The 14,010-nt window shown below is 43.4% G+C and overlaps 1 protein-coding gene and 1 pseudogene across 3 annotated transcripts in view; one reads left to right on the forward strand and one right to left on the reverse strand.

Moving 5' to 3' along the window:
* Positions 1–14,010, forward strand: part of ZNF516 (zinc finger protein 516) — a 171,166-nt gene that overhangs the window by 19,864 nt on the left and 137,292 nt on the right. The window contains exon 1 of one of the 3 annotated variants that reach the window (XM_063620259.1): positions 13,721–13,831. The exons of 1 other annotated variant lie outside the window; for it this stretch is intronic. The gene's annotated coding sequence lies outside the window, so the exon portion shown is untranslated. Of the gene's footprint in view, positions 1–13,720; positions 13,832–14,010 lie in introns of those variants that run through there. One more of the 3 variants, XM_063617894.1, reaches the window with a different exon arrangement.
* Positions 12,836–13,935, reverse strand: LOC129491716 (putative uncharacterized protein ZNF516-DT; annotated as a pseudogene).

The following is a 14,010-nucleotide window of genomic DNA, read 5'->3' on the forward strand; positions in this document are numbered from 1 at the left end:
TATTAACAAACTTTTCCGTTTTCCAACCAACAAAAATAAAAATCTTATTGTGCCTTTTCTTTCTCTTCTTGTTTTCAGACTATGGGGGATTGCCATCCTAGATAGTTATAATTATATTTTCACAACCAACACCTATTTAAATGGGGCAATAAGTTTTCCTGGTTTCTTTCCTCACTACTTTTTTTTCTATCTGTTTTCTTTTTTAAAATATATATTTTATTGGCCACTCGTGGTGGCTCATGCCTGTAATCCCAGCACTTTGGGAGGCCAAGGCGAGCAGATCACGAGGTCAGGAGATCGAGATCATCCTGGCTAACACAGTGAAACCCTGTCTTTACTAAAATACAAAAAATTAGCCGGGTGTGGTGGTGGGTGCTTGTAGTCCCAGCGACTCGGGAGGCTGAAGTAGGAGAAGGCGTGAACCCGGGAGGCGGAGCTTGCAGTGAGCAGAGATCACGCCACTGCACTTCAGCCTGGGCGAGAGTGAGACTCTGTTTAAAAAAAAAAAAAAAAAAAAAAAATATATATATATATATATATATATATATACACACGCATATATGTGTATGTATATATATATATAAAATTCCCAATTTCCTCTAGTCTGGATTTCAGAAGAATTCTAGGCCCCGAGGTTGCTCAAACAAAACTTGACGAAAGGAAAGGAAAGTGTTGCAATCCTGCATATTGAGGGGGTTTCCCTCCTCCAGGCCGCAGGTACCGAGGGGCCGCTAGTGTCTGGAATGGCATGCAGACCAGTCTCAGGCCTGCAAGGACAGAAGGATGGTCGCCAGGACAGGTCCCTGCAGCAGAGCAAGGGGAAGTTCACTTCTGCTTCCACAGTGCTCAGAACGGGCCTTTCAAGGAAGGATCCTATGAACGGAGGAGGCACCTGCTCATGGTGGGGGAGCCTCGCTCACCTGGACACTGGCCAGTGCTCTCTCAAAACTCACTCATGGGAGCGACATCGGCTCCTAGCCCCGTGAGTGACAGTGTTTTTGCACATTGTGGTCAGTCAAGTGGCTCCACCAAGGAGGAGCAGAAAGAGCTGAGTGTGGGGGCCCAGGGATCTCGCTACGGTTTGCGGTGCTGTCTTCGTTCTCTAAAATCATGTCTTCATCTCTGCTGAAGCCTCTGCCTCTGTGTTCAAGATACTCCCATCTCTCCCATCTTAAAACAACCATAATAGAAGACAGAAGTCCATCATCCCAAGACCCTTGGAAGTATAGCTCTGAGAGTCCGCTGACCCCACCACCCGCTTTCTCCGTGGCAGGGCTCTGGTGGCTGCTGTTTGCCCTTTGAAGCTACTTGCCTGCAGCCCCTGCCATGTCCTTGTTGGTGAATTGAACAGAAGCGCCACCGTCCGCTCCCCAACTGCCGCTTCTGTGGCATCTGACACTCGTGGCCACGTCTTCCAAGGTCTTTGAGGAAAAGCCAGTGAGAGTCATGTCTCCTGGTGAACGTCTCTCCTGACCTCCCAGATTCCCAGCAGCTCTTCCTTGTGCCTCCCCAATCTCCTCCGGAGACACCCCTTTCTTCACCTGTCTGTGAGACAACTCAGGATTTTGATCTGCAGGTTGATTATCTGACTTCCTGACTCTGCCACCACACCCTTCTCCTCAGTGAGAGGAGAAAGCAATTGTTACAACGTTATCTGTTTCAAAGGACAGAGCACTCTTTAAAAACACATCTGACTGTGTCTTCTCTTGTTCAGAGCCCATCTGTGACCGCTGGCCGTACTTCTGGCCGTGTTGCCTCTTCACTGTCGGTCCCAGCCCCTCGGTGATCTGACCTTGGCTCTCTCTCACCGTCGCACACTGCCCTCTCCGCCTGCACCGTCCCCGCCACTCACTGGGCTCACAGACTGGTGAGGAAGAGTGCAAAGCAAACCACCATTTCAGCACAGTTTAGGTTGTTTTCAATGAAAAGAAATGGAAATCCATGAATAAAATGGCTAAAACGATAAGGAAAATTCGTTAAAGTCCAGTGGAGGTTTTCTGTTCCAAGCTGGGTGACATTGGTGGCTTCAGAACCACATTTTCCTCCCCTCTTTTCCCTCCGCCTCCTGGCTGGCTCCCCGGGCTCCCTCTCCCCTGGGGTGGCACAGCCACTGGCATCCTGCCCCCACATTACTGCTGCTCCCGGTGACTGGCCTCAGGACTAGCCAGTCACCATTTCCCCACGTGGGATTCCTTTTCTCCACAAGAAGACCCCTTGCTAGAAACCCCCTGTCCCACCCCAGCCAACGTTCCCTGCTGTCCCCTTGCCATAATTACATCATACGGATGTATCTACTCCAAATGCTGGCAGGGCAGGGGCTGGGAGTCCGGGGCTGGGACAACCGCATTGGCTTAGATCAATCTCGCCTCCTCCTTTTTCGGGCTGGGGCTTTAGTCCACATTCCTGCAGCCATTGGCCATGCACAGTGGACACCATGCAGGTGCAGGAAGGAGTGACCCACAGGGTCCATGGTAGATATTTCAGCCAATAGGACAGGGGGAGGCATAGTGCCGTGGGACCTGTGCCTGGGGTTCCAGTCAAAATCCAATGCTTGGCAAGGTCCCCTTGCCTAGTACAAAATCTGTGCAGGCCTGGTAACCTCCTTGCTGGCTGAGACACTGTCTGCACTGAAGAAGCCTCGGGCCTAGCACCATGACTCGCAGGGAATCTGAATTCAACAAATACCCGTATCAGCTGAATGAATGAATGACTGGTTCTCTGCTCATCTTATGTGTCTAATATTATCACTGTGATAATGCCAAGTGCCATGTCCATATCAAAATTAACACTTTAGCCTATATGACTGGTGGTTTTACTGGCACTACGCACAATGTTCCTTGTGTTCCTTTAGCCTCTTAAATATTGTTTAACATGATTCATTATTTGGAGACTGCTAAAGTTATAATCACACATGCAACTGACATTGGTCGATTAAGCTGAGTCCATCCAGGAATTGTCACAGATTTGCAGTTTATCACCGATACGTTTCACAAGAAAATCTTGGTTAGCGAATCATCATTCTTATTAAAATTTCTCCGTGTCCATTATATCAGGGAATTTAGAAATTATACATCATTGCTCAAGACATTGTTCTGCCTTGATTTCATCATACAGCAGGGTGAAACTCATAAAGCCTGTAGGAAAGCTCCTTACAGTACATGGAGGGGGAAGATAGATTTTAAGAACTATACTCTGAGACACATAATTTTTAAAAACATGTATGGATTCAAAACCATCCAAAACCAATTGACTGTGACATGTAAGAAACAGAACAACTTTGCCATGAGTTTTAAACTTGTAAATGGTGTGAAAAATTCTGAGCCACTTCCTTTTGCTATTGTGAGCAGTTAAAGAGAATAAATGAGAAAACACTTCAAAATAGCACATGTGATTATTGTAAGTCCATAAAACAGACCCTCCTTTCCTATTTCAGAAGGAATATTGTGGTCACCTGTTATGCACAGTGGGTACGAGGACACATAAACTCATACAAACACCACCACTCTGGTCGCTGGAAGATTAGACGTTTCAAAAATTAATGCACTCATTTTTTTTTGTCTTGTAAATAATCATGGATAATTTGTTGTTCCCATCTTCATATCTATGGCACCATCTACATGTTATCTTTGAAAATGGGCATCTTCATACACAAAAGAGAGAAACAATTGTGTAGATGTATAAGTCTGTCCTTATGTGGACATCACATTTTGGAAATCACTTTTTGGTGCAGTATTTTAAACATTTTCAATCAGAATGTGTTTTTTACTTGGTTTCTGTATTTTTTCTTAGCATGCTAGATAACCAGGCTTTTTCCAGTCCCCTTAGATGGATGAGCAGTGTTAGCTTTATTCTCTGCCTAGGTTAATCAAGAGCAAAGAGGTACTGAAATGAATAGGATATTCGCACTATTAGCTGCCCTGCAAAATTGCAGTTTCTTGTCAAAATTGGACAAGAAAGGGTGATGTAATATTGCACAATAACGTCCCATGGTGGGAGAGAAGGACATTATATAAAATGAAAATAATATTGTTATAGGTCCTTGCAAAGCCAACTTCAGTTTTTGAAATTCTTTTTATGGCATTTGGTAATTTGAAACAAAGTTTCATCAAAGTTTTTAATATAGGAGTATGTGTGCACACTATTGTGTTTAAAAATAAGATGAAATTTCCTAGCATTGAAAAAGTGAGAATAGTTTAGCAGTTGTCTATATAATACTGCATGAATATGGCCTTTTTATTAGACTTTTTTGTATTGCTCCAAAGAAATGTTTTCTACAAGTGGAAATATTAGTAAAATCATATTATCAAAGAAGGTTTCCTAAAGAATACAAGACCTAGAATTTTGTTATAGAAGTTTATTATTAGTTTGCGTAATATTTCTTCTCTGCTCCATTGAAGTGAAGCCCCAATATGAAAAACCGGATAAGCTCAATTGCAAGTTCAAAAAAAAAAAAAAGTTAGATGTGGGGGAGGGGTGGGGCTGTGGAATATTGTTTTTCCCGCTAGGTAAGGATGGGGTAATTGATTTTCTGGAAATAAAGAAACATATAGAAAATTGGCTGTGCTTAAGGCTTCCTTTTCACTTTTACTAATACCCTGAATTTACTGAGGTAATAGAACTCAGAAGCCAATGAGAGAGAAGAAGAAAAACAACCGTCCCGCAGCTCTTTCTGTTGGCCCACTTTCACAAACAGCCTGCCCAGCACTACAGGGAGACCCCGGGGCGAGTGGCAGCCCCTCCTCTTTGGATTTCCTTGCTTTTGTAAATTTGTCAGTCCATCCATGAACTTTGTTTGAACAGAGTTTGGTACTTAATGGATGATTGTATTGTATTGTAACTCACAGTGTAACACATCTTTTTTGTATTTATTTTAAAGAAAGGCTTTCTAGAAGCCAAAGGGCTTAAGCTGTAGGAAATAAAGAAGCGAGAGTGCCCGTCCAGGTCCTGCACACGCTGCATCTCACTCAAATGCCTTGAAGTCCACACCCCAGAAGTTTCTGCACACCAAGGAGCCTGTCCAGAGGCCTCCCTCTCTTTTCCAGAGGCGCAGGGCTAGTTAGCTTTGGAATTTAATGGGGGAAAAGCAAAGTGTTGACAAGTTCTGTGCCAGGAAGCCTCTGGGCTCATGTCTGTCTGTTGAAACCCAAGTAGTGCCCTACAGGGGCCCTGCCTCGGAGTAGACAGGGCACCTTGGGAGGAAGAGGCAGGCTGCAGTCACAGGGGAAGAGCATGACTAGGTCTTGAGTGAAAACAGTTTGTAAACATTCACACTTTGAGGTGTGAATCTCAGATTCTGCTAGGCATGGCCATACCAAGGACACTCTGAAAACAAACACAATTTAAAAATCTGTGGGAGAAAGGAATGGTTCTAGAAATGACTTCCATTTCAAGAGTATTAGCACAATTAGAGATGACTTTTTATGCCTTCAGATATTTTAAAACATCTTAAATTAACATACAGTTTTATAATATTGATGATATCAACTGCTATTTGGGGAGGGGGCCTGTGCTATTAAGAAAATAACTTACATTTGCTCATACTAGTATAGTACAAAAACAGTTTTGAATGGTTTTCACATTTAAATTTTTCTCATTAAAATAACTGTGTGATTCCCATTTTGCAGATAAAGTAATTGCTATAAATTCTCAGTCAGTTATGGGTTGACAGTTTTTGTCTCCAAATCCTTATGCGGCATACTGTCAGAATTTATTTGGTGACCCTATCATTGTGAACAGAGTCCGTTACACTCTCATTTCACAGACAGCACAAATCTTGTAAAGCTAGTGCTTCCGTCTTTGCTTTGGGTACTAGGAAGCTCAGGGGAACATTCTGCCGCTTCTGACAATTCAAAGGATGACTAGACATGTATCCACGTGTGCTGGTGTTAAGACTGGTTGAGCTGAAATTGATCCTGATCTTTCTGTTTTTCCACTCTTATTATTCCTGACCTCATTCCTCCCACTGCTGAAGCTTTTCTTTTGTATTATATATATATATATATATATATATATATTTTTTTTTTTTTTTTTTTGAGACGGGGTCTCGCTCTGTCTCCCAGGCTGGAGTGCAGTGGCGTGATCTCGGCTCACTGCAAGCTCCGCCTGCCGGGTTCACACCATTCTCCTGCCTCAGCCTCCCGAATAGCTGGGACTACAGGCGCCCGCCACCACGCCCGGCTAATTTTTTTGTGTTTTTATTAGAGACGGGGTTTCACCATGGTCTCGATCTCCTGACCTCGTGATCCGCCCGCCTCGGCCTCCCAAAGTGCTGGGATTACAAGCGTGAGCCACCGCGCCCGGCCTGTATTTTATATATTTTTTAAAGCCAGCTCAACTCCTTCGAGAAACCAAATGAAACATTTGCATGGAGATTCTGTCTCCACCAGCTAGTTAGTAGGTATTCTTGCACAAATAGGTAACACATTTTAGGTGTGTGGAAGACTAACGACACTTCGTGATAAGTGGCAAATGCCAAAATGCGTGATGACATAAACAGAACCCGAAGTTGCGTAGCTTACACAAGCGCAAATGACCAATAAGCAGAAGGAGAACTGGACATGAGAGTGTGTGACAAGTGCCTAAACATATTGTGAGAAAATACATATTTGGCCCTGTCCGTCTATAAAACTATCTTTAAAATAGCCAGGGCTGTGGTGTTTCGGCTGCGTACAGCTCAGTGTAGGTGGATGTATGGGTTGGCATCATGGTAGAGGCTGTTTCTAAATCCATGGCTGACGTTCTCCAGCTCTGTGAGATGGGCGGGACTGTGAACTCTGGGTCTCTCCTTCAGCATCTGCCAAATGGGATAATAGTGGCACCTACCTCATGGGCTATTGTGATATATTAAGTGACATAAAATGTAAGCTCTTAGGAAGATTCCCTACATAATAAGCAGGTAATACATACTGCTTTTAAAATGAGCACTTGGCCGGGCGCGGTGGCTCACGCCTGTAATCCCAGCACTTTGGGAGGCCGAGGCAGGCGGATCACAAGGTCAGGAGATCGAGACCGTGGTGAAACCCCGTCTCTACTAAAAATACAAAAAATTAGCTGGGCGCAGTGGCGGGTGCCTGTAGTCCCAGCTACTCGGGAGGCTGAGGCGGGAGAATGGCGTGAACCCGGGAGGTGGAGCTTGCAGTGAGCCGAGATCAGGCCACTGCACTCCAGCCTGGGCGACAGAGCGAGACTCCGTCTCAAAAAAAAAAAAAAATAAATAAAATAAAATGAGCACTTGATCTAGTGCCTGGCTTACAGAGTAAATGTGGAATAAATAAGTAAATGCACAGATATGAAAAATTAAGATTTAGAAGTTTCTTAAACTTTTGTCATTTTGTAAATGATGACTGCCTGCCTGAAATATTTTTTTAGATTTTCAGTGTATAAAATGTTTTAGCCATCTCGTATCACTTCCCCATGTTTTCCTTTTGTCACTTACCATAATGCTGTCATGAAAAACAAAAGTGCACAAAAGTGTGAGAATCTATACAATTTACTCACTCAATTAGCGTGATCAAACTATTTGTCTCTTTACAAAAATTCCATTTTGATCCCCCAAGTTTAACTTAATGCCATTGGTTTAACATCTGTTTGGAGCACATCAAAACACCTCTGTCTGTTCTAAAATGGAATGCTTCAGTCATGCCCAGAGACCCACGCCTGTCCTAGTTCAGTGCCCAGAAAGATGAATTGTCTTAATGAAGGTTTTTCCTTGGGGCCAGGAAGCTTGGGGGTGCCTTAGTGCTTGGCCACGTTCATGAACCCATCTCAAGTGCCTGACCTGTCAACCACTCTGTTTCTTTATATTGATTGTAATTTTAGTTTTCTGATTTTTAGTATGCCTGGGCGTTACATCTTTTCTCCTTCTTTTTTTTAAATTTTTTTTTTTATTTTTTATTTTTTAGATGGAGTCTCACTCTGTCAACCCAGGCTGGAGTGCAGTGGCACGATCTCGGCTCACTGCAACTTCTGCCTCCCTGGTTCAGGCAATTCTCCTGCCTCAGTCTTCCAAGTAGCTGGGACTACAGGTGCCTGCTACCACGCCTGGCTAATTTTTGTATTTTTAGTAGAGACGGGGTTCCACCGTGTTGGCCAGATGGTCTTGAACTCCTGACCTCAGGTGATCCACCCACCTCGGCCTCCCAAAGTGCTGGGATTACAGGTGTGAGCCACCGTGCCCGGCCCCTCCTTTCTTTTTTTTCTTAAAGTCATCTGCTTGTAAGTCGTAAATAAGTTCTGAAAATACTAACCAGAGAGAATTTAACACCACTTTGGCCATAGGGTGGCTTCATGTTACAGTTTCCATTTGGGAAGGAGGTAAGGCTTTCTGTCATATTTCTTTTGAAGCTTACAAGGTGAGAAAAGACAAAGACAGCCAAATAAGGAAATCAATCATTTTAGGTAACAGAAGAAAAATTCTTGAGAATTGTTTTTGGTGAAATTATAGTCACTCTATTTTTATTATTTATTTATTTATTTAGAGATGGAGTCTTGCTGTGTCGCCCAGGCTGGAGTGCAATGGCGCCATCTCGGCTCACTGCAAGCTCTGCCTCCCGGGTTCACGCCATTCTTCTGCCTCAGCCTCTCCGAGTAGCTGGGACCACAGGCGCCCGCCACCACGCCCGGCTAATTTTTGTATTTTTAGTAGAGATGGAGTTTCACCGTGTTAGCCAGGATGATCTCGATCTCCTGACCTCGTGATCTGTTCGCCTCGGCCTCCCAAAGTGCTGGGATTACAGGCGTGAGCCACCGCGCCCGGCCTATGGTCACTCTATTAATCAGTTTTTTCTAAAAGTTCTCTCCTGCATGTACAATCTATGTGTCTTTAAGACAGGCAAAATTGTACCTAGCTACATGCTACAACATGGATGGGCTTGAGGACATTATACTAAAAATTAGCTGGGCATGGAGGCGCACGCTTGTAGTCCCAGCTACTTGGGAAGCTGAGGCAGGAGAATCTCTGGAATCCGGGAGGCGGAGGTTGCAGTGAGGTGAGATCGCACCACTGCACTCCAGCCTGGCGACAGAGCTAGACCGCGTCTCAAAAAACCTGGCGACAGAGCGAGACTCCGTCTCAAAAAAAAAAAAAAAAAAAAGGCTACAATGGTACATTTTATATTATATGATTAAAAAGTCCCTCGCCCACCCCCGCCAAAGTTGTGGCTGGCCTCTCCATCAACAAAATGTTCCTTAATTATGACAACTCATTCAGATGCTGACCACTTCTTTTCTTATGGTTCTGTTTCTTACACCAGCGAACCCCCTGAATGCCAAGGCGGCTTTCCTTCGAACTGTATCATGTATGTGTCAAACGAGATCTCACGCAAAGGTCTTCCCTACTCAGTTTCATTACAAGTGTACCTAGCCTACCCACAGTGAAGGAGATATTGCTGGTTCCCTTATTTCATTTTCAGTTCCCTTAGAAAAGTTTGCATAAACATGCACATGTAATCAGTTATGCATGGTGAGCCATAATGAGCTTTGGGGGCAGAGAAAGTCAATGGTTTTGCTGTTGTAAGAAAGTGTGGTGTTAATAGGTCACAACCTATCTGTTAAGTAATTAACATACTGTAGGATTATAAGAAAAGGTAATACGAAAAACAAGTCCCTTTCTTCCTTAACATGGGCAATCTTTCAAAAGAGGAATCTTTATTGAATTTGTCTTTCCTTAAATGAATTCTGGTCTGTGGCCTAGTTCCTTTTATTCTTCAAACCGTTCTCAACCACATCTGTGGAATTCTGTATCAGCAATTGTGAAGCCAGCTGTTGCTGAGAGTCTTTTACTTAAGTTGAAATTAAGAACAGATTTGAGGGTCGTCTACCTGCTGTGAAGTCCTGATGGAGTTACCAAAAAAACTGCAAATGGTGAGAAAATGTGACTGCAGTTGCTTGAACTGCTAGTACATTTTCTACAATGCTTTCTCCTCCATTGCAAAAATACCCTAACTCTGTGATCCAAGATTGTTATTTGTTAATGTCGTCTTTATCATTATTCTAAATATATGCACAAAAATCAGTAAGAGGAAAATCTATGTTGCAATAACAATAGTGTATGGGTCAGCAAGGGTTTTTTTTTCTGTGTGGAAAACAAGGATAGATTGTTAACAATGCTGGTTCTGTGGGAAAGTTCTTAAGATTTCTGCTACTGGGAAAATGAGTAAGGCGTTCTCTGTCCCACAAACGGGTGCATTTTGCATCCAATCTTGAGGCGATGCTTTGTGGATTATTCAGCAAACTAGAAATTCAGGCATACTACCTGTTGAAGGCATCCTTAGACTTGAATACAGAAGAGGGAGGAACAAATTTTCACAAAAGTGTTTCAAGCAACGTGCAAGTCTCAACCATGATTAAACCTAAGTCACTGTCAGTTTGACCTCAAATAAAATACCCCACAAGAGAAAGCTCGGTAAGAAGCCATCTTAGTGTAAACACGGGAGACTCTGGGCATAGACCACATTAGAAGTGATTTCTTTTGTGTGTGTGTGTGTGTTTGTAAGAAATGTGTATGATAACTGAGACAGTTTCCTAAATTAAGATTTAAAATATTCTGTTAACTTCAGATTTAAGCAGTCTGAAACCACTTCATAGAAGACTCTATTTAAAATATAATTTTGCCACACCATCCACGAAGGGGATTATCCTATGTTAAATTACATATCCATAAACCCTTGCTGAAGGACTGTTTCTTCTTTCCTCCATATTCAAATGCAGTGTATTCTCTGAATTTTTTAGTTCCATGAAAAGGAAAGATTTTAGGAAAAAAAAAAACCCAACACATTAGGATTGGTGTAATATTTTTGAAACCATCAGTGATTAAATAAATAGCCAATTTCCATTTATACACAAAATAGTTACCTATTCCAAACAGTACAAAGGGAGTGAACAGCTGTACTCCTAAAACAGTCTTTACCTAGGAATACTTGTTGATAATTTAAACAAATTTATCCCTAATGCACTCTGAAATCTCTAAATTTAAGTTAGTTCAGAAAACAAAAGATTACTCCTTGACTTAGTTGCATAATATAATTCTTCTTTCTCAGATATAATTTAGACAATCCTAATAAATTTACACAAAGATAGGGTTAATATTATTTACTAATGAGTGCACACCCAACTGTCTAATCAGAGTACTTAAATTTTTGAGCATGAATATTTAATATGTATTTTTTAGTTTGTTTTCGATTTTATGCTATAGTATAGACAGTTTCACTTCCAGCTTTCAGGCACTCAAGGCCTTTTTTTTTTTTGTGGGGGGCGGAGTTCTTTTTGGTTTTTACTCTGAGCTATTTTTTTAATGGAAATCCTCGAGAACGTTTCTAATCTAAACGTCCTCAATCACTCCATAACCATTGAACACCATTTCATCACACGTTGAAAGGAGTGGAGTCCCAAAGGCTGAACGAATAATTCATTAGACAACAGCAAGGGAAAATGCTTTTTTTCCCCCATTTATTTCATTAACCAAAATTATTGTCTGTTATAAAATTATAAATAGAGGGTGGGAGGGGGAAATGAAGAGGTTAGTGAATGGGTACAAACATACAGTTAGATAGAAGTAGCTCTAATATTTGATAGCAGACTAGAGTGACTACAGTTAATAACAATGGAATGTGTATTTCAAAATAGATAGAAGACAGAACTTGAAATGTTCCCAACGCATAGAAACAATAAATACCCCAGGTGATGAGTACCCTAAGCGCCCCGACTTGATCATTACACATTCTACGCTTGTAACAAATACACGTACCCCATACAGGTGTAAAATATCACGTCAATAAGAGAAAACAAGTAGCCAAAATCAACCATTAATATTCAACCATTAATACTGCTGACTTTGCTCCATCCAAATACTACAATTTACTTAAACATTTCAAAAATAGGAGAAGCTCTCCTGGGCCATTCCCGGGGCAAACAGTGTCCTTGATTCCTAATGGTTACTTTTAAGTGCTTGAAGCTATTAAAACAGTTGAAATGTTGGCAATGCTAAATATGGTTACAGGAATAGTATGGAAACTTGTATTAAACATTTTATTTTTATACCTTTTTTTTGTGTGTGGAGTGAGCTAGGAATAGTGCATTGACAAATGAACAACCACCACTGACTTGTGTACAATCAATGTGAACACGTTTCAATTGTCAGTAACAAAATGATGCTGGCCCTCCAGCTGCCATTTTCTAGGTCTGCTACACCAGACACCAGGGCTTAACTCTTGCCCATCCATCAAATTACGCTCTCGGATTTCGCATGCACTGTAGATAAATGTGTAAGAAAGGAAATCGTTTAAAAGCACAATATTATTGTAGACAGACAATGCCCTGAGTGAAATCACATGTGGGTGACTTAAGGCAGGGCCCTAAACCGGCTAGAAAAAGGAAGCAAGTCATGAACAGTTTTATGTGGAGGGGTTTGGAAGTCTTGATCACCATTCAATGATCTACCTTGTCCATTTTCAACACATGGAAATTATTAGTGCAAGATTGTACTTTTAAATAGACCCAAGAATGCAGATGAATGTAGGTTTATAGGACTGACTCATATTCATTCCAAAATCCTACCAAAAAGCTATTAAAGTGTCAAGTCTTCAAATTTTAATCTTTGTTGTTACCTACACGTATGTAATAATATGTGTATACAAGCTATTTACAGCTTTGTAATTAACTGAATTTGGGGATACTTTCTTTGTGCATTTTCACAGTGTACTGAAATGAATGGTGGGCACGTCAACACTTTTCGGTGAATCAGACTTAAATGTGATTGCGGAAGAATACATCCCACTTAGGCATTCATGCTGAAGCCAGCAACAATTGTCCGTGACCTTTAACACGCCCGCTCTCCAAATCAGTGCAGATCGTTAGTAACACGAAGCTTGTATTTTAGGACTCGCGGATCCTTCATAGCAGAGGTTCTCCCTGTCTTTCTGCCTGACTCCCCCCCGCCCCCCCGACCTCGACACACCCCCCCCACCCCCCAGAAACATCACACATGCAGAATGGCCCCGCGTCTGATCTCCAGCTTTCGGGCACAAGCGCCTCCCGTTGCAGCGCGTCTGGAGTAGTTTCTTTTGTAAACGCCCTAAGGTGGGGAGGGCCGCGGGCTGCGAGTGTGAGGCGCAGAGGAAGACGCCGCCGCGGAGGTAACCGCCAGGATTGCAGCGCTGATTGCTACGCGGAGCCAAGTTGGGCGTCTTGGACGGAATCCACCTCCACTGCGGAGTTATCACGAGGAGAAGGAGAACAATATGGCCAGGAGCCCGGTGGGAGAAGCTACTGTTACCCCTCCGCGGGCCGCAGCTCCCCGGGTCTACGTCACCGGCGGTGAAGGGGCGCTCGCCCTCGCTAGCTCCGACCCGCCCCTCCCCTCCCCCGCCCCCGCGCGCCCTCCCTCCCCTCCCCCACCCCGGCCATCCCTGCCCTGTAACAGGAGAGCATTTTGGAGTCAAATTAGGATTTCTAGTCCCAGACTCAACTTTATTACAACCAACTACTGCTCCTGGGGAGTAGGTGAGGTGAAGAAGTTTTAAGAACAGAAAAATAAGAGTTGAACTTTCAAGGCCACCAGTAAACAACCCCTTCATTTTTAAATGGCCATGTGGCAGAGCCGCTGTTTGAAGTCTTTCCAGCGGGACCTCTGTGACCCTTGATTCAGGACTTAATGTATTGATCCTGCATCTGAACACCCCCAGAGGCATTTACCAGGAAGTTGAGTGACACGCACACGCTACGCCGTGTGTAATGCACACGCATCTGGGACCCCCGAAGGGGTGTCCCCATTTCAGTCCAGATGGGGCGCAGTGCCCAGGTGCCCGCCGGCGGGACCCGCATCCCGAGCACGTCTGTACGTATGGATGCGCGTGTGCGCGCGGAAACGGCCTCCGGGAGCCGGGGCCGCCGCAGCCTTAGACCTTGACGAGGGGCGACCACTGGCCGCTGGAATCGTGATTCAGTGCTATTAGGAGCGGAATTGGCTGTGTCTGAGTCACTGCAAGCCTCCAGACTGTCCCCGCAGTGTGGCAG

Source organism: Symphalangus syndactylus, chromosome 1 (assembly GCF_028878055.3).
Source record: "Symphalangus syndactylus isolate Jambi chromosome 1, NHGRI_mSymSyn1-v2.1_pri, whole genome shotgun sequence".
NCBI lineage: Eukaryota > Metazoa > Chordata > Mammalia > Primates > Hylobatidae > Symphalangus > Symphalangus syndactylus.